The following is a 22,414-nucleotide window of genomic DNA, read 5'->3' as shown; positions in this document are numbered from 1 at the left end:
ATTTAAGACTTTGTTCCTCTCTTGCAATTATTTCTTAGTAATCATACAAAGAAAAAATAGACCTAAAGGCTAAAATGAAGGACAGTGGTTAAAGTGGGTATAACAATAACCATTAAACACACACACACACACACACACACACACACACACATTTTTAAAGTAACAGAGCAGTGAACTGCACAAAGAATATTCCTGACTGACTTGGAGAGATGTTCATCCTAAATTCTGAAGTTCAACGAGGAAGCTGCAGACAAATACATATAATAACATGGTAACATTTTTGTAAAAATACGCCTGTACAAACACAGGAAACATCTTTAAATGATTCCAAAATAAGTGCTGGTATTATGAGTGGTTTTTACTTTTTTTTCACTTTTCCTGCATTTTTTAATATAATTATTGATAAAATAACAACAATCCCCTAAAATAAAAGAAAAAATATCCCCTTGCAGGTCATTCAGTCTTTACCTTGAACTAAATGTGTATTCAGTCTACAAAAACCCCTTTTACATAGAGCACAGCTTTGAGAGACCTGGTCCCACCCAGTGGAGAGGAGGGGCCCCAGGCCAAGTCCAGCTGCATTATGGTGGAAAAAACACAAGCTGTGAAGACCAATGAAAAGACTTGAATCCAGCATCTCTATTCACTAGTTCAGTGACCCAGGGAAAATTACATGAAACTTCTGAGTGCTACCTTCACTTGGCTTCAGGAGTGGAATAATATATACCTCACAGGGTTGTTTTGAGGATCATCAAGACCAGCTCCCACATATGACGACAGACTGGTGGGCTAGGTACCAGGGAGATTTTGACCCTTCTGAACAATGTTATAGTGTTTATCATCTCATGAAACAATCTGTTCTGAATCATGCCACGTTGTTTGCCACTTTTACTGACCTCCCCTCAGTCTATGATTCCTCAGACTAATTAGTGTTCAGCAGAGCAACCTGGTTACTGATGCTTGCTTCTACAGCATCTGTATCTACTGCCTCCAGGAGAGAGCAAACACCCAGCGGAGAAAAACAGGGAAGCAGGCATCAGATAACAAAGGCATGTTTATCCAAGTTCTTTGTCCTACAAATACATAAGCAAGCCCAGAAGGAGTAGAAAACAGTTCTCCTAGGGGCACAGACTGCAGAAGCATGACCAAATGAATAGCTTGATAATTGCAGATATTGTTACAGACTCAGCTTGACATATTATACTTTAACAGAGTTTGCACTGTAATTGTGTCCATTTCTTAGTGTTATTATTTTAAAAACTTTAAGGATGCCCACCAAAAACTTTAGTATTCATAAGTATGCCTTGAACCTGCAGAAGTTTGAAACCATTGAGACAGAAAATAAATAGTGAGAGGTTTGAGGCAACGATCTAGAAAAGTGCTGCTAAGAAAGACTTTTCTCAATGATGGAAAATTTTTCTCTATATTTATGTCATCCAATACCACAGCCACTAGCCACATGGGGCTACTGAACACATGAAATGTGGCTAGTGCAGCTGAGGAACTTAATTTTTAATTTTATTTAATTTTAACTAATTTAAATTAATTTGTTTCATGAAATATGGCTATTGACTATGGTATTGGATGGCACAAATCTAGAACACTGGTTTAATAACTTGTGCTAACTCAAAAAAGGTGGTATGTGGATGAGTTAGTGAAGCTTAAAAGCTAACAGACAAGAAGAGAAACAAACAAAACGCACACAAAAACAACAACAAAAAACCCAGCACCATGTTAATATTTCTCTTGCTTCACACAGGATTCACCTTGATAAAGCTGAGGTCCTACTCTGACCTCAACCTGTCATAGTCAGCTCAGGCTGCCATAACAAAAAAACATAAACTGGGTGGCTTAAATAACACAAATTTATCTTCTAACAGTTTTGGAAACTAAAAAGCCAAAGATCAAGGTTCTGGACAAACTGGTTCCTGGTGAGATCCTCTTCCTAGCTTGTAGATGGCCGCCGTCTCTCTGTGTGCTCACATGACCTCTTCTTTGGTGGGTGCAGGGAAAGAGATCTCTTTTCCTCTTTTTATAAGGCCACCAAACCTATTAGATTAGGACTCCACCCTTACTTCATTAAACCTTAATTATCTCTCTAAAGGTCCTATCTCCAAATACAGTCACACTGGGGGATAGGGCTTCAACGTATGAATCTGGGGGTGGCAAAATTCAGTCTTTGCACAAACTTCCACTCTCCCATAACTAGCTTTTTTATCATGAGTTCCAATATTCCATAAGCCATATTTCTTGCCCTTAATTCATAATCTTCTAGAGACTTAGTTTTCTGCCTTTTCTTACTACACCACCAGTTTACACCTGAGTAAGGCTTTAACCCTGCCATCAGACAACTCTGAAATTCACTGAGATTAAAACTTATCTTTGGGGTTTCCCTGTTGGCGCAGTGGTTGAGAATCTGCCTGCCAATGCAGGGGACACGGGTTCGAGTCCTGGTCTGGGAAGATCCCACATGCCGTGGAACAACTAGGCCCGTGAGCCACAACTACTGAGCCTGCGTGTCTGAAGCCTGTGCTCCGCAACAAGAGAGGCCGTGATAGTGAGAGGCCCACGCACCATGATGAAGAGTGGCCCCCACTTGCCACAACTAGAGAAAACCCTCGCACAGAAACAAAGACCCAACACAGCCAAAAATAAATATAAAAATTAATTAATTAATTTAAAAAAAAAGATAGGCCTAGAGCTACAGAAATTTAGAAAAAAAAAACAACAACAACTTATCTTTGGCCCTCAAAAATGACTTCTTACCTCTTAAACTGATTATGCAGAAAAGAGTTATTTAACATAGCAGGCTGGATACTGTTTTCCTTAGAAAAAACTGTTTGTAAGGTTGGCCCCTGGATAGGGTCTGGGAACTTGGATACTGGAAGAGTTCCCACCTCCCTAACTACTAAGAGGGACTCTCCCTGCCCAAACTGTTTGTACAAACAATGTGATTGATGATGAACATCTGCTTTCCTTCTGAGGGTCTGGAATTTTGGTACTTGCTAGACATACGATAACTATGTGACCAGCCCCCAAAATAAACCTTAGGCATTGAATCTCTAATGAGCTTCCTTGATGGGTGACATTTCACATGTGTTGTCACAACTCTGCTAGAGGAATTATGTGAGTCTTGTGTGACTCCACAAGGAAAAGACTCTTAGAAGCTTGTGTCTGGTTTCCTCCAGACTTCGTCCCATGCACCTTTTCCCTTTGTTGATTTTGCTTTGTGTTCTTTCCCTGTAGTGAATTATAACCATGAGGATGCTGAATTCTGTGAGTTTTCCTAGTAAATCATCAAACCTGGGGGTTATCATGAGCACCCCCAACATATCAAACCACAAACATTTTTTTTTTTTTTTAAAGGATTTTCTTATTTATTTATTTATTTATTTATTTTTGGCTGTGTTGGGTCTTCGGTTCGTGCGAGGGCTTTCTCCAGTTGCGGCAAGCGGGGGCCACTCTTCATCGCGGTGCGGGGACCGCTCTTCATCGCGGTGCGCGGGCCTTTCTCTATCGCGGCCCCTCCCGTCGCGGGGCACAGGCTCCAGACGCGCAGGCTCAGCAATTGTGGCTCACGGGCCCAGCCGCTCCGCGGCATGTGGGATCCTCCCAGACCAGGGCTCGAACCCGTGTCCCCTGCACTAGCAGGCAGACTCTCAACCACTGCGCCACCAGGGAAGCCCCAAACATTTTTATATAAAAAAAAAACTTGCCCCCCTATCTCTTAGAGAACATTCACCCCACTTATAGAAGCATTAATCCTGGAGGTCAAACTCCAAATACAGGAGGGCCAAAGAAAATGAAGAGAAGGATATAATCAACAAAACTTTTTTTTAGAACTAAAAGACAAGCATTTCCAGATTGGAAGGGCTGACCAAGTACCCAACACAACGGATGAAAAGATGTACCACAGTATGTCATCATGAAATCATAAAAACACTGGAAGGCAGAAGGAAATGGAACAATGCTTCCACAATTCTGGAAGAAAATTATTTCTAACCTGGAATTCTATATCCAGACAAACTATCAATCAAGTATGACTAGTACAATGACACATCAACAGTCAGTTACCAAAAATAATTTACCTCCCACACACCATTTTAAGAAGAAACTAGAGGATGTGCTCCACCAAAAGCAGGGAGAGAAGATATAGTAAAGAGAAGATATAATATCAGCCAAAGGATAGAAGAATGGATGATAATGAAGGAAAGTCCTAGGATGGTTGCAAAGAAGTTTTTAAACAAGAAAGGAAGGGCCTATTTGTATCTGCCCAGATTACCATCTCAAGATACAGAAGTTTATGTAAATACCAAAAGAGATTAAAAAAAAAACCTCCACAAGCTCTTAAGTTAAAAGAAGGGGGAGGGAGGCAAAAGCAACAGCAGTAGTCATAGTGGTATACCAATCTTTTAGGTTGATAGAAATATCCAAAGCTCTTTTGAATGAGAGATTACCAAATCAGCTATGTGCTTTCAAAATTACCAACTTTAGGTTACAACATGGTACTTGACAATGGTTGGCAATTCTCCTGACCAAAAAAATATGTTCAACAGAAGTTAAAGAACAAATGTAAATGAGAGATTCCACTGGCCTCTTTTGATAAAGGTTGCCTCTTTTTATTCAGGGACTAGGGATAGTTTATCAACAGACACATAACCACTCTATTACCCAATTTAAAGGCTCCCTCAAAATTCTAGTTAAGAAATTCAGTAAAGGCAAATGAATTTTAAAATCTAGTCAACAATAAACAAGCGAACAAAACCAAAACAACCACCTGCCTCCTTCCCACCCCCTCCCGCCCCCTGCCAGAACTATTTGGCCCATTCATTCAAAAAGCCTCCAGTGGACCCTTATAGACCCTTAAATTTGACCTTTATATACTCAAAATTCATACAAGATTTCATAGGAAATCAGAGCACAGAATGTAACTCTAGAAAATATATTGCTGAATTGATACCTAACCGTCATATCACTAAGTGGAAAATGAGGAGAAAAACAAATTAGAGTGGTGCAGATTTTGAATGCTTGTCCCACCCTGGTCTAGCTAAAAGACAAAACCACAAGAAAATATGCTCAGAATCATTTAAATAAAATTCTTTCCTTAAATACAGCATTCTAAAATGTCAAACTACAAAAGACCCCGAATAGCCAAAGCAATCTTGAGAAAGAAAAACGGAGTTGGAGGAATCAGGCTCCTGGACTTCAGACTATACTACAAAGCTACAGTAATCAAGACAGTATGGTACTGGCACAAAAACAGAAATAAAGATCAATAGAACAGGATAGAAAGCCCAGAGATAAACCCTCGCACATATGGTCACCTTATCTTTGATAAAGGAGGCAAGAATATACAATGGAGAAAAGACAGCCTCTTCAATAAGTGGTGCTGGGAAAACTGGACAGCTACATGTAAAAGAATGAAATCAGAACACTCCCTAACACCATACACAAAAATAAACTCAAAAAGTATTAAAGACCTAAATGTAAGGCCAGACACTATAAAACTCTTAGAGGAAAACAGGCAGAACACTCTATGACATAAATCACAGCAAGATCCTTTTTGACCCATCTCTTAGAGGAATGGAAATAAAAACAAAAATAAACAAATGGGACCTAATGAAACTTAAAAGCTAAACAAGACCAAAAGACAACCCTCAGAATGGGAGAAAATATTTGCAAATGAAGCAACTGACAAAGGATTAATGTCCAAAATTTACAAGCCACTCATGCAGCTCAATACCAAAAAAACAAACAACCCAATCCAAAAATGGGCAGAAGACCTAAATAGACATTTCTCCAAAGAAGATATACAGATGGCCAACAAACACATGAAAGGATGCTCAACAACACTAATCATTAGAGAAATGTAAATAAAAACTACAATGAGGTATCACCTCACACCGGTCAAAATGGCCATCATCAAAAAATCTACAAACAATAAATGCTGGAGATGGTGTGGAGAAAAGGGAACCCTCCTGTACTGTTGGTGGGAATGTAAATTGATACAGCCACTATGGAGAACAGTATGGAGGTTCCTTAAAAAACTAAAAATAGAACTACCATATGACCCAGCAATCCCACTACTGGGCATATACCCTGAGAAAACCATAATTCAAAAAGAGTCATGTACCACAGTGTTCATTGCAGGACTATTTACAATAGCCAGGACATGGAAGTAACCTAAGTGTCCATTGACAGATGAATGGATAAAGAAGAGGTGGTACATATATACAATGGAATATTACTCAGCCATAAAAAGAAATGAAATAGAGTTATTTGTAGTGAGGTGGATGGACCTAGAGTCTGTCATACAGAGTGAAGTAAGTGAGAAAAAGAAAAACAAATACCATATGCTAACAAATATATATGGAATCTAAAAAAAAAAAAAAAAAAAAAGAAAATGGTTCTGAAGAACCTAGGGGCAGGACAGGAATAAAGACATAGATGTAGAGAATGGACTTGAGGATGCAGGGAGGGGGAAGGGTAAGCTGGGATGAAATGAGAGAGTGGCATGGACATATATACACTACCAAATGTAAAATAGATAGCTAGTGGGAAGCAGCTGCATAGCAGAGGGAGATCAGCTCGGTGCTTTGTGACCACCTAGAGGAGTGGGATAGGGAGGGTGGGAGGGAGATGCAAGAGGGAGGGGATATGGGGATATATGTATATGTATAGCTGATTCACTTTGTTATACAGCAGAAACTAACACACCATTGTAAAGCAATTATACTCCAATAAAGATGTTAAAAAATAATAAAATAAAATAAAATGTCAAATTAATACCATCCTAAAATATCAACTATTTGTAGTGTTTTTTTTATATTTTAATTGACCAATGCAATTGGATTGCATTAATAGCTAATTTTTGCCAAATTTAATTCTAACAAACTCATTTAAGTTAAAAGACCATAATGAAAGAATAAAAATACTTATACCATATTTTTGCATTCCTACAATTCAAAAGCAACAGTATCAAATTTTTTCAGGCTGTGAATAAACATGCCATACTTTAGGCTAAAAGCATATTTTATCCCAAAATTAGAAGTGAAAATGAAGCTCAAAAGAAGTGACCTCCCAGTCTTGAATTCAGTGGCATTAATATTAATGACAATCCCACTCATTTCAAAGGCATGTCCCAGAGTGTTTATATTATGAAAAATGGGTCTGGAATGTCATCTTCAGTAAATTTTAAACTGTTTAATCTGAGGTTTTGCTAGATTTGTAACAGCTGCACTTGTGTTTACAACTATAATTTACAGCATGGCACTCTTTTACACATTTTTTTTTGGATATGATTGGTACAAACATGTTGTACTGATCAATGGAAACGAGTTTGGTATCTCTCTATAGCTACAAGTTTAGTCAGAATATAGTTTTGTTTTGGATTAACACTGTAAAACAAATGCATCATGGACCTTCAGAAGTCTTATGGTATTGGTTAAAGAAGGAAAAGACAAAAACTTCCATTCATATACAAGCATTTGGAAAATGACTCAATTTGTGTTTGTTGAATTCAAATTTTGTTTGGGGAAAAGATATGCATATCAAATACACTGTGGGTCTAATTTGTTTGCTGGCATTCATTGAGGGTCTCAGGGCACATTACCAAGCAGAAACTGGTTGGGCAGTATTCAAAAATTACATTTCTTCTAATGCCTCTATTTACACAGTAGAAAGACGCAACAAAAAAGCCTGCCAAAGACTTGCTTAAGAATGCTTCAGGGGCTTCCCTGGTGGCACAGTGGTTAAGAATCCGCCTGCCAATGCATGGGACATGGGTTCGATCCCTCATCCAGGAAGATCCCACATGCCGTGGAGCAACTAAGCCTGGGTGCCAAAACTACTGAGCCTGTGCTCTAGAGCCCACGAGCCACAACTACTGAGCCCACGTGCCACAACTACTGAAGCCCGTCAACCTAGAGCCCGTGCTCCACAACAAGCCACCACAATGAGAAGCCTGCACACCTCAACAAAGAGTAGCCCCTGCTCACCGCAACTAGAGAAAATCTGCACACAGCAACAAAAACCCAACACAGCCAAAAATAATAAATAAATTAAATAAATAAATTTATTAAAAAAAAAAAGAATGCTTCAATAGGAAGCATCAGCAACCCTTGATGTGGAGTTGCTGGTGCAATGAAAAGAGCACCGACAAGAGTTAGTTTCTCAGGGTAACACTCAACAGCTTTGCCACTAACCTCATCTTCCTCCTCTGCAAACATTTCGAAGAGAAGTTATTACTGAACGTGAATGTTTTCTGCTAAAATCAGTTGAGTCTGGGTAACCAGAAATGCTCAGCTCTTTTAGTAACTGAAAAGGTTATCATGCCATAAGAATTAAGACACATGTAAAAGTTGCACAATAGAAGTAACCCCAGCAGTTCTCTAGCAGCTATCTTCTTTTTGGGCAATCTCTCGGGAACCCTTAATCCTGGTCTAAATTAATTTTTTTGAAAAAGCTCCACTCTATTTTCCTTTTTGTTTTAATACCTGTCTTACCTTGGTACATATGGTTACTGTAAGAATCACATACAATCTATATGAAAATAATTTGGAAAGTATGAAACATATTTAGTAGGGCTTGTGACCAAGGCAATGTTAGAAATGAACCAAGACCCAAAAGTAGTGAAAAAAAAAAAGCTTATAAAATCAATGAACTTTTTAAAAAAATCAATAGAACAAAAGGTCTGATTTCTAAAGGGTATATGGTATATTATTGTTCAAGATAATAATAATAAGCTTTTTTCTACAAGTATGAAACTTTGAACTCACCAGAGAACATAGACTATTGTAGTAATTTCCCCAATAAGTATGATAAATTTGTTTTGAACTACCCATTGTTTTTTCTAAGTGTCAGTTTGGCATTTCAAAATGATTCAAAAGTTAGTAAATCACTTTAGACAAAGGTCATAAATTCAAATGTCCACAACAGGTAAGTAAAATGAGTAAAGCAATCAGATGGGCTTGAAGCAACCAGAAGACAAAGCACTATCCAAAGAAGACGGCCAGAACTTAGCTCCTGCCAGCTGCTGCCAAAAAAAGAAGTCAGATTTAGTGTTGCCAGATTGCTTTTCATCTAAAAGATAAGCTGAAAATATGGATTTTTAAAGGTAAAATAACTCAGTGTTTAAATGTAGGTAAATGACTCAAAAAAGCTTAAAACATCATGCAAGCCACACATATCTGCAAAGCAGATCTGGTCTCAGCTTTATCATCTATCTACCATGTTTGTTCTATATAGATCTATTTAAAATACCATTACAAGATTGAGAAGAACTTTGGTGACATTTTTTTAATGCTTCAATTATACTATGAGTCATGTTAATGTATTCAACAGAGTTTGCTTTTTCCTATAAAAATTATTACCTGAACTTCATCAAGCAAGAGAATTCATCTGGCCAATCGCAAATGGAAAACAGTAAACGATTCTTCTTTTACCAAATACCCAAGTATGCCACGACACCCTCTCCCCCCAATCCATCCTGGAAGGTAACCTCAGCTAGAACAGGAATCAAGTCTACTTTGCCCACTATTATATCCGCAGCACCTAGCACAGTGCCTAACTCATAATAGCTGTATGTGACAGAGTTTAACAGTGCTCCCCACATCTGGGGCAAATGAGTATTTCCCAGCTCCCTGGTAGTTAGGCTGGCCATATGACTAAGTTCTGGCCAAAGGAATGAGAGCATAAATGATGTACACTACTTCCAGGCCTGGTCTCTAAAACATCCTGTGCAGTAGTCTAGCTTCTCCCCCAATACACAAGGCTGGAAGTAAAGGACTGAGTCAGTGCAGCTAGAAAATGGAAGGAGCCCAGAGAAATTGGGGACTCTGCAGAAAATCTGTACTATGGAAATATGCACAAAAGAGACATTTGACATACAGGGGCCTGTGACACCAGCAAAAATTAGCACCTGTATTATGTTAAGCCACTGAGATTTAGGATTTTGTTACCACAACTAGCATTTACTTTGACTAATACTGTGTTCAATATTTGTTAAATGAACACCTAAATAAATAAATAAATGCCTTAGGCAAGTAAGAATCTAGGCATCAAAAGTGCAAAGATTCCTGTCCCTCTGAGTTGGCTGACAAATGTTAAAGTAATGATCTTCAATCCCATTACAGACATTATGGCTTGAATTTCAAAACAGGAGATTGTGGAAAACCACCACAAAATTAGCACAAAGGCAGTCAAAACAGTTAAATGAGAATAGAATCTCCAAGAACTTATGTGTACCTCAACAGAGGCAGAAAAAGCATGTAACAAAAATTAATATCCATTCGTGTTTTTAAACATCTCATCAAACTAGGAATACAGAAAAACTTCCTCAGCCTGACAAAGGACATCTACAAAAAACCTACTACATGTAACATTATACTTAATGATGAAAGAAAGAATACTTGGAAAACTCAATATTGTTAAGCTAACAATTCTCCTAATGTGATCTACAGATTCAATGCAATCCCAATCAAAATCTCAGGAGGGTTTCTTGCAGATATGAACAAGCTAATTCTAAAATGTATATGTAAATAACCTAGAATAGCCAAACAACTTTGAAAAGAACAACGTTGGAGGACTTACACTACTTAATTTCAAGACTTATCAAAAGGCTATAGTAATCAAGGCATACAGACACATATATAGACAATGGAACAGAAAAAAGAGTTCAGAGATAGAGCCACACATATACTGTGTGATTTTTGACAAGCTCCAAAGCAATTCAATAGGGAAAGAATAATCTTTAAAGTATGGAACAACCAGAAAGGTACATAAAAAAATGAACCTGAACCCTTTCCTCATACAATACATAAAAACTGAACTCAAAATGGATCATACAACCTAAAATGTAAGAGCTAAGCTGGACTGCATCAAAATTAAAACTTCTTGTTCTTCAAAAGATACCATTACAAAAATTAAAAGGAAAGCCATAAACTGGGAAGAAAACATTTGCAAATCAGGTATCTGACAAAGGTCTTGTACTAGAGAAGTGCAATTTAAAATGACTGTGAGATATCACTACAAACCCATTAAAAGGGCTAAAATTTAAAAAACAATCAAAAATAAAAAAAAAAAAAAAAAGACTGACCATACCAAGTATTGGTGAAGATGTGGAGCAACTGGAAACTCTCATATATTGCAAGTGGGAATATAAAATGGTATAACCCCTTTTGAAAATAACTTAGCAATTTTTTTATTGAAGTATAGCTGGTTTACAATATTGTGTTAGTTTCAGGTGTACAGCAGCAACTTCTTAAAAAGTTAAGCTTTCACCTACCCTACAATCTAGCCCTTCCACTCTAGATTTTTACCCATGAGAAATAAAAGCTATGTTCATAGAAAGACTTGTACATAAATATTCATAACAATTTTATTTGTATAGACAAAAAATGGAAACTACTCAATGTCCATGAAAAGGAGAAAAATAAACTGTGCTATATCCAAACAATGAAATACAACTCAGCAATAAAAATGAACTAGTAATACATGCTATATAACACAATTATCAAAACAATTATACTAAGTGAAAAAAGACCAAAAAAAAAGAAAAAAAGAGTATATATCATCTGATTCAATTTGTATAAAATTTTAGAAAATGCAACTTAGTTTACAGTGACAGAAAGTAGATTAGTGATTGCCTGGGAATGGGGGAAGGGGTAGAGTGGAACAGGGGACAGGATGACAAAGAAGCACTAGGAAACTTGAGGGTATGATATACATTTTCATTATCTTAATTGTGGTGATGGTTTCAAGGATGTATTCATATTTAAAGAGTACAATTTTATTTGTTTTGACATATCTGTAGCTCACTGTCTACCAATAAAACCTCAGTTAATCTGTTTTAAAAAATAATTAAGATATAGTCAGATACTCATAGCTACTGTGGCCACAAAACAACATAACCAAAGATTGTTCTAATCAAGTATAACAGTGTTTTCAAACATTTGTCTTATTTTAACTATTTTGTCTCAAAAACAGATAATTCTTTTAAAACTCACATTATTTTAAAGGTAAAGAAATTAGACAAATTATTTTAAAACTTAAAGAACTTAGTGCAGTATTAGCCATATATTAAATGTGTACAGTACACACTTGTAGAACTAAATGGAAATAGATCTTTCATATAATGAAATAAATTTCTAGCTTTTAATATAGTTCCAAAGGAATGTCACTACCAAATTCAAGACATTGTTCATTGCACTTATCTTAATTTATAATCACTCAATTTAAAAATAAAGTCATTCTTATTACAGTACTTCATATAAAAGTATTTTTAGGTGTGTGACTTCTAAAACTGGCTGAACAGTTTCAAAAAAATATCAATTCATCAAAATACTTATCAGCAAGCAAAACTTTCACTAGCTTTGCCAACATTTTTAGTATAATGACTAAGAAGTCTAATGGTGCTGATCAGAATCAGAAACAGGATATTTTTCTGTGTGCCAAATACTGCAGAAAATACCACTTGATAAATAAAATATCACACTGTTATACCACTAACACAAGGTTACTTACTCTCAAGGCCTATGATTACAGATACATAGCTAACAGCTTCAAATAAAAGCAAAAATGAGTCTCACTAGAAATTGGAAATGTCCAAATACACATTCTATATAGCCTTTTGTTATAGATGCTGATTTGCAGGGATAGGCTAAAGGAATCATCACAATCCATGTTTTACAAGGTCATGTTTGAGTACCCCAAGTTCAGAAAGCTAGGGTTAAGTACAAATGATTTCTTCAAACAAGCATAAGTCTTACAAATCAGTTTGCATGTATAATCTGCATACACTGTGTATATCACATACACAAGTAATTATAAACTATATCACTTAGAATGCTTTTGGTTTCTAGTGACTGAAACCTAACTTTATTCATCAAAATAAGATAAATTATGCTATGGTAATTTTTTCCTCATGCTGCATGTTCAATGCCTGTGTGGGAGGTGAAGGGCATGAGAGTGGTCTGCTTACTCACTTGTGGATCCAAGATGACAGATGCTCTGACATCTTAGCGCCTGGCATCTATAATCACCACTGCAGGGAAGAGAGACAGCTAGGTCATTCATCTACTACTAAATGTTTCTACCTAGAAGTAACCTGCTTAAAACCTATTGGCTAAAGAATCACACGGCTGTGCTTAGCTGCAAGTGAAGCTAAGAATTAATATTGTTGAAATGTCCATTCTACCCAAAACAATATACAGATTCAATGTAATCCCAATCAAAATTCCAATGGCATATTCACAGAACTAGAACAAATAATTCTAAAATTTGTATGTAACCATAAAATATCCTAACTAGCCAAAACAATCTTGAGAAAGAAGAACAAAGCTGGCGGTATTAAAATCCCTGATTTCCGGGCTTCCCTGGTGGCACAGCGGTTGAGAATCTGCCTGCCAATGCAGGGGACGCGGGTTCGAGCCCTGGTCTGGGAAGATCCCACATGCCGCGGAGCAACTCGGCCCGTGAGCCACAATTACTGAGCCTGCGCGTCTGGAGCCTGTGCTCGGCAACGAGAGGCCGCGATAGTGAGAGGCCCGCGCACCGTGATGAAGAGTGGCCCCCGCTTGCCACAACTAGAGAAAGCCCTCGCACAGAAACGAAGACCCAACACAGCCATACATACATACATACATACATACATAAAAAAAGAATGTAAACAGACAAGAATAGCATTAAAAAAAAATCCCTGATTTCCGACTATACTACAATGCTAATAAAATCAAAACAGTATGATACTGGTACAGAAACAGACATATAGAGCAATGGAACTGAAAGTCCAGAAATAAACCCACACGTACATGAACAATTAATTTATGAGAGGAGCAAACAACATACAATGGATAAAGGATAGTCTCTGCAATAAATAGGAAAACTGGAGAGTCACATGCAGAAGAATGAAACTAGACCACCATCTTACACCATATACAAAATTAACTCAATGTGGATTAAAGACCTGAATGTAAGGGAGTGGCCAAGATGGCAGAGTAGGAAGACCCTGAGCTCACCTCCTCCCATAGACACACCAAAATTACAACTATTTACAGAGCAACTACTGATGAGAAAAAAACAGAAAATTAGCAGAAAAGATCTTCTACAACTAAAGATATAATGGAACTGCAAAGAGAAGGGCAGGAGAAGTGGAGATGCAGTATTGTCAAGACCCACACCCCCGGGTAGGCAACCCACAAATGGGAAAATAATTACAGTTGCACAGAGGTTCTCCCCAAGGAGCGAGGGGTCCAAGACACTCATCAGGCTCTCCAGCTCGGGGGTCCCACACTGGGAAGACAAGCCTCCAGAACATTTGGCTTTGAAGGTCAGAGGGGATTATCTTCAGGAAAGCCAGAAGGCTGTGCAAAATAGAGACTCCACTCCTAAAGGGTACACACAAAATCTCACACACTCTGGGACCCAGGGAAAAAGCAGTAATTCGAAAGGAGCCTGGGTGAGACTCACCTGCTGATCTTGGAGAGCTTCCCAGAGAGGCAGGAGGCAACTGGAGCTCACCCTGTAAATACTGGCAATGGTAGCAGCCATTTTTGGAAGCCCATTCTACCTGGAGGACAATGCTGCTGATGAGCACTATTTTGGAATCATTCCTCTAGCTTATTAGAGCTGAGACGCAGGCCCACCCACCAGCCTGTAGGCAGCAGAACTGGAGCACCTCGGGCCAAACAACTAGCAGGGCAGAGACACAACCCCACCCACCAGGAGACCTGCTGCCCTAAGCCCCTGAGCCCACAGCAGCCCTGAGATTGGTCCTGATCACCAGAAGGCACAGGATCCAGCCCAGCACACCAGCACACCCCCAGGGCCCTGCAGCCAGAGACCCTGGGACATGGCCCCATCCCCAGTGGGCTAGCACTAGTGCCAGGACCAGCCTCACCCACCAATGGAGAGACACCAACCCTGGGAGCCCTGGGACCACTGCCCCACCCAGGCAGGCAGACACTAGCTCTGGGACCCCCAGGGCTCTGTAGCCAGCCACTTCATGACTCAGCCCCAGCTACCAGCATACTAGCACCAGGACTGGGACTCCTCTGGCCATGCAGCCAACAATGACAGGACCCAGTCCCACACACCAGTGGCTGGCAGCCTCCATGCAAGGCCAGACCTGGCAACCAACTGGACCAGGACTAGCCACTTCTACCAGTGTGCCCACAGTAGTCAGCCAGCCACAACAGAACGACCCATACAGCCCACATAGAGGGCATCCATAGACAGTACAGTTATGGTGACAAGAGAAGAGTGTACTGCTGGGACACACAGAACATCTCCAACAAAAGGCCACTTCTCCAAGGTTTGGAAATATAACCCATCTACCAGATATATAGAAATAAAAACAGCAAATTAGACAAAATGAGGCAACAGAGGAATATGTTCAAAACAAAGGAACAAGATAAAACCCCAGAAGAAAAACTAAGTGAAGTGGAGATAGACAATCTACTCAGTAGAAAGTTCAAGGTAATGATTGTAAAGATGTTCAAACAACTCAGGACAAAATTGGATGAACAGATTGAGAAGTTAGAAGTTTTTAACAAAGAGTTAGAAAATATAAAGAAGAACCAAGCAGAGATGAAGAATACAATAACTAAAATGAAAAATACGGGACTCCCTTGGTGGTCCAGTGGTTAAGAATCCACCTTCCAATGCAGGGGACGTGGTTTCGACCCCTGGTCAGGGAACTAAGATCCCACATGCCACAGGGCAACTAAGCCCAGGTGCTCTAGAGCCCACGCACTACAACTAGAGAGCCCATGCGCCACAACTAGAGAGCCGCCCACATGCCACAACTAGAGAGAAGCCCACGTGCCACAACGAAGAACCTGCATGCTACAACGAAAGATCCCGCATGCTGCACCAAAGATCCCTCATGCTGCAACTAAGACCCAATGCAGCCAAATAAATAAATAAATAAATATTTTTTAAAAAACAAGAAAAATACACTAAAAGGAGTCAATAGTAGATTAGAAGACAGAGGAATGGATCAGCGAGCTGAAAGACAGAGTAGTGGAAATCACTGAAGCTGAATAGGAAAAAGAAAAAAGAATAAAAAGAAATGAGGACAGTTTAAGAGACCTCTGTGAAAACATCAAACATACTAACATTAGCATTATAGGGGTCCCAGGAGAAGAGAGCAAGAAAGAGACAAAGAACATATTTGAAGACATAATAGCTGAAAATTTCCCCAACCTGGGAAAGGAAACAGACATCAAAGTTCAGAAAGTACAGAGTCCCAAACAGGATCAACTCAACAACACATTGTAATTAAAACGGCAAAAATTAAAGAGAGACTATTAAAAGCAGAAAGGGAAAATCAATAAGTTAAGTACAAGTGAACTCCAATAAGGCTACCAGCTTACTTTTCAGCAGAAACTCTACAGGCCAGAAGGCAGTGGCACAATATACTTAAAGTGATGAAAGGGAAAAACCTACAACCAAGAATACTCTGCCTGGCAAGGCTTTCATTCAGATTTAAAGGAGAGATCAAAAGTTTTACAGACAACAAAAAGCTAAGAGAGTTCGGCAGCACCACACCAGCTTTACAATAAATATTAAAAGGACTTCTCCATGCAAAAAAAGGCCACAACTAGAAACATGAAAATTACAAAAGGAAAAATCTCATTGGTAAAGTCAAATATACAGTAAAGGTAGTAAATCAGCCATGTATAAAGATAGTAGAAAGGCTGAAAGACAAAAGCAGTAAAACCGTCTATATCCGCAATAAGTAGTTAAGGGATACACAAAACAAAAAGATGTAAAATATGATGTCAAAACAGTAAAAATCCAGGGTTGTTAAAATGTGTTTGAGCTTAAGAGATCAGCAACTTAAAATAATCATAGATAGATAGATAAGATAGCTATGTACAGTGTGGGGAATATAGTCAGTAATTATGTAATATTTTTGTATGATAACATTGTAACTAGACTTATAGTGGTGATCATTTTGAAATGTACAGAAATACCAAATCACTATGTTGTGTAATGGGAAATAACATAGTACTATAGGTCAGTTATACTTCAAAAACAAACTCATAGAAAAAGAGATCAGGTTTGTGGTTACCAGAGGTAGGGGGTGGGGGGAAAGGGGAATTGGATGAAAGCAATCGAAAGGTACAAACGTCCAGTTATAGGATAAATAAGTACCAGGAAAACACAGGGAATATATCCAATAATTTATAATAACTATAAATGGAGTATAACTTTTAAAAATTGCAAATCACTATGTTGTACACCTGAAACTTACAGAATATTGTACATCAACTATACTTCAAAAAAAAGTTACAAAAAAAGATAAATAAGTCCTAGGAATGTAATGTACAACATGATAAATATAATTAACACTGTTATATGTTATATATGAAAGTTAAGAAAGTAAATCCTAAGATTTCTCATCACAAGAAAGAGATTTTTTTCTATTTTTTAAAAATTTTGTATCCATATGAGATGACAGATATTCACTAAACTTACTGTGATAATCATTTCATGATGTATGTAAGTCAAATCATTATGCTGTACACCTTAAACTTACAGAGCTGTTATGTCAATTATATCTCAATATAACTGGAAGGGAAAAAAAAAAAGACTCGAATGTAAGACCTGAAACCATAAAATTCCTAGAAGAAAACATAGGCAGTAACTTCACTGACATCAGTCTTAGTGATTTTTTTGTGGATTGGACTCCAAAAGCAAGGGAATCAAAAGCAAAAATAAACAATGGTGCTGTATCAAACTAAAAGTTTTCCCATAGTGAAGCTTCCCCATCATCAAAATGAAAAGGTAACCTACTGATTGGAAGATATCTGCAAATCATATATGCAATAAGGAGTTAATATCCAAAATATATAACCTCATACAACTCAACATCAAAAAAACAAACAACCCAACTAAAAAATGGGCAGAGGTCCTAAACAGATACTTTTCCAAAGAAGACATAGAGATGGCCAAGGGTTCATGAATTGCTCAACATGACTAATCATCAGGGCAAATCACAGCCAAATTACAGCCAAATCACAGCAAATCACAACCATAATGATGTATCAACTCATACCTGTCAGGATGGCTATTATTAAAAAAAAAAAAAAAAAACAAGAAATAACAAGTGTTGATGAGGATGCAGAGAAAAGGAAACCCTTGTGCACTGTTAGTGGGAATGTAATTGATGCAGCCACTATGAAAAACACTATGGAGACTACCATATGATCCAGGAGTCCCACTTCTGGGTATTTAACTGAAGAAAACAAAAACACTAACTTAAAAAGATATATACACTCCTATGTTCACTGCAGCATTATTTACAGTAGCCAAGATATGGAAACAACTTAAGTGTCCACTGATAGATGTATGAATAGAGAGTATGTGGTACATATATACGGTGGAATATTATTCAGCCATAAAAAAGAATGGAATCTTGCCATTTGCGACAACATAGACGGACCTTGAGGACATTATGCTAAGTGAAATAAGTCAGACAGAGAAAGGCAAATACCGTTTGGTCTCACTAAAATCTGAACTTATTGATACAGAGATGAGATTGGTGGCTGCCACAGTGCAGGAGCGAGGGACTGTAACAGGCCAAATAGGTGAATGAAGTCAAAAGGTATAAGCTTCCAGTTATATAATAAATAAGTCATGGGAATATAATGTACAACATGATGACTACAGTTAGTAATACTGTACTGCATATTTGAAAGTTGCTACGGGAACAGATCTAAAGTTCTCATCACAATAAAATAAAAATTCTGTAACTATGTATGGTGACGAATATTAACCAGACTTATTGTGATGATCATTTAGCAATATATACAAATATTGAATTATTATGTTGTATACCTGAAACTAATATATGTCATTATACCTCAATTAAAAAATGAAAAGTTCACATATACTTTGATTTGGCAATCCAATTTCTAGAAATATATACTACAATTATAGTTACACATGTGCAAAATGACATGTATGCAAATATTTCTGGTAGCATTGTTTGCAACAACAACAAAATTAATCTAAATCCATTGTGTTGCATTTACAAACTGAATAAAATGTAACTATTTAAAAGAATGGGGCAACATTCTGTATACTATTAGGAGAGACTGCCAAGGGATATTATTAAGGAAATCCGTTCTCATTATTCACTAATTCTGCATTTGTGAATTCATCTACTCAGTATAATCTTCCTGTAACCCCAAAATCAATATCCGTTGAACTTCTGCGTTCATTTGTGGATATGCACAGAACAGCAAAATATCTGCATCACCCCGTACACTCATTCTTAGCTGACTGAGGTCCAACAACATGTCTCTCTGCCTTCTTGTTCACTGCTCATACTATAAACAAATGTTATTTTGGGGTCTGTTTAGTGTCATATTTTTCACATTTTTATGCTTTTTGTGAGTGATTTTGCTGTTTAAAATGGCCCTCAAGCATAGTGCTCAAGTGCTAACTAATATTACTAAACACAAGAAGGCTTTGATGCACCTTATGGAGAAAACATGTGCCTTATAGTTACAGTGGCAAGCTCTGCGGAAGGCAACTTGTTAATTGTTTGATAGGTTTTTATACTTTGGGGAATTTTATATCACTTGCATGTACTACTAAATCAAAAGATACATAATTTTATAAAAGAAAAAAAAAAGAAACTGGCAAATCCTGAGACAGGGCAGACTTCATGATTGATCCACCTCCATCCTATTTCCCTCATGATAGCAAAATAGCTCAGTCATTATAGGAGTCCCATTACACACCATACCACCCAAAAAAAGAGTACAGATGAGATGCTGTTACAGCATCCCCCCAAGTAAAAGACCTCAGATGTTTTCAGACTGTACTTGTTTAAGCTTATGTCCATCCCTAAGCAATGACTGTGATCATGCAAATTTTATTGCCTATTTTAAGGCAGATTGTTTTAAGCCAATCAGAGTCTACCACAGGAGCTAGAAGTGAGATGCATGCTCCCTGAAGTCTATATAATGGTGACTTCTGAAAGAAAATCCAGACCCTGTTACGAAGGAGAAAAGCAAGAACAGATGCTGGGTAGGCACCCAGCAAGGTCAAAATCCTGAAGAAGCAGGCTAAGAGTTGTGGAAATAAAGCATACACACATAAGACAACATTATAAATTACAGTGCATAAGGACCAGAAATGATCATCAAGCAATCAGGGCTTGGTAAGGAAGTCTATGGATACAGCACATAAATGTACAAACAAAATCAGAGAAATGGGGTTAGGGTTAAGTACAAGGAGGACTTATAATGTGATTGCTCTAAATAAACAACAACAACAAAAAAGGAACCAGCCCCAGGAGGATGTTGGAAGTCATTAAGGTAAATAGCACCTCCAAATTCCTATGAAAGAAGCAAATTAGTTTAGCAGTTCTGCACCTTCAAACCTGACCAGGTAAGGGATCATAGAGCCAAACTCAAATTCTTAAATAATGCCTGACCTGAATAATTGTGTGTATGTGAAAAACAGCAGTCTCAAACTGTCTTATTGGTAGTTACCAGAGTATCAGACCCCAGATCTCAGATTATGCTAAAATAGATTAAATTTACACAAAATGTTTATATAACATATATATTCTGTATTACAAAATCAGTGTTGGGCCTCTAAAGGAAAATGAAAAAACAACAGTCCTAAAAATCTGAAAAATGAAAACCATGGGGTAAAAGGTAATAAGAAGTATAGCCAGACAGATGTAAAGTCATGCCATCTGGGGGTCCTACCCACTGGATGCCATTAACACTGACCACAGCACCAATTCCCTTCCTCTTCCCCTTCCCTCTTACCCACTAACCCCACTTCCCTTGGTACCTGTACTATTTCTAATTTTCGGAGGCCTGAAAGAAGCAAAGGAAATACAAAGCCCAATTCATCACTGTACTTTTGTACAGTGACATACATAAGTCATATTCTCACCAAAACCTACCTTTTGTGATATGGAAGTGGTAATAACCCTAAGGTTTTACTTTCACAGTTCAAGAAAATGAATAGGCTAAATACTCTCACCACTCACTATCTCTTGAGAAGGCTGGAAGCAAAGATAATGGATCAATCTGGGTCCCATCAGGAGAGAGAAATCACACAGTAATTTGAATAAAGAAAATCAAATATAAACAATTAGTCACTATAACAGGAGATTGGAGTAACCAGGGATTGGCTAGTCAAAAGTAAAAAAAAAAAAAAAAAAAACTAAAAACTAAAGAATATAGGCATAGCAGATATAAAAAGGACCCACTACCTTCTAGTGCTAGAATTCAGCACCCAAGGAAGAGCACTCCCTTTGACCTTACCCACCATGCACACAGTAAGATCTAGATCTTGTTGGAGAGGGCATAGCCATGGCTCACTGAATGACAGTGATGTGTCTATGGGTGCTGTGCCAGTAGAACTCGCTGGAAATCCACCTTTTGTAACTTGCCAGATACCTACCCTGTAGGGTGCCATGAAAAGCTGGTCACAAGGAGGTGTCTCACCAGAGGCACTCTGTTACAAAATCACCTGAGGGGAATGATGGGGTAAGTTGCTGGCAACTGGGTGCTGCTGGCCATAGTGCACAATAGGACTGGGCACTAAAAAAGCCACACATGTCCAGGAGCCTGCGAGAGGAGCCACAAGTCCAAGGAGCTGAGCACTGGGGGAGCCGTGCTCTGGAGGAACCACTCAAGCTACAGGAGCTGGGCACTGGGGAAGCCATGTGGGCTGCAGGAGCTAGAAGTACTTGTCCTGACAGTACGTAAAATATCACACTGGTCTACTACTTGAACAACATTATGCTGATTGCATCTGATGAACAGGAAATAACAAGTACTCTAGATGCCTTATTAACACACATGCCAATAAGTGGATGAGAGATAAACCCCACAAAAATTCATGGGTCCCCCACCTCAGTGAAGTAAATGGGGTTTAATAGTTTGAAGCAGAAGTTAGCAAACTTCTATAAATATCCACATAGTAAATATTTTAGGCTTTAGGGAGTCTGTCACATATTCTTTTTGGTTTTTATTTCAAACACTTAAAAATATAAAACACATTCGTAGCTCACAGGTCACACAAAAGCAGGAAGCAGGCCGAATCAGACCCACAGGCCATAGTTTGCTGATTCTTGATCTGGAGCATGTCGAGGTATCCTCTACAAGATGAAATAAAAGTTTCTCCACCTTGCACCACCTACCATGAAAAGAGTCACAATGATGGGGTAATTTTTTTGAATTTTGGAGGCAACATATATCACATTCGCATGTACTATTTTGACCCGTCTATAGAGTCATGGGTAAGCTGCCTGCTTTGAGTGGGATCAGAGCAAGAGAAGGCTCTGAAGCTAGATCCTTCAAGAATAAAGATTTTCTCATTTACCAGGCAAAAAACCCCAGTCATCTAAGGCTCTGGCTGAGGGCAAAGGAAATAG

The 22,414-nt window shown here is 38.2% G+C and overlaps 1 protein-coding gene across 8 annotated transcripts in view; it reads right to left on the bottom strand.

Moving 5' to 3' along the window:
* FANCC (FA complementation group C) overlaps positions 1 to 22,414 on the bottom strand; it is a 268,384-nt gene that overhangs the window by 233,888 nt on the left and 12,082 nt on the right. The window contains exons 1-2 of one of the 8 annotated variants that reach the window (XM_057548937.1): positions 14,467 to 14,488; positions 12,984 to 13,042 (exon numbers count right to left, since the gene is read on the bottom strand). The exons of 6 other annotated variants lie outside the window; for them this stretch is intronic. The gene's annotated coding sequence lies outside the window, so the exon portion shown is untranslated. Of the gene's footprint in view, positions 1 to 12,983; positions 13,043 to 14,466; positions 14,489 to 22,414 lie in introns of those variants that run through there. One more of the 8 variants, XM_057548936.1, reaches the window with a different exon arrangement.

Source organism: Balaenoptera acutorostrata, chromosome 6, assembly GCF_949987535.1.
Source record: "Balaenoptera acutorostrata chromosome 6, mBalAcu1.1, whole genome shotgun sequence".
Lineage (NCBI taxonomy): Eukaryota > Metazoa > Chordata > Mammalia > Artiodactyla > Balaenopteridae > Balaenoptera > Balaenoptera acutorostrata.
Note: the sequence above shows the minus strand (reverse complement) of the source record. Positions and strands in the feature narration are given on the sequence as shown.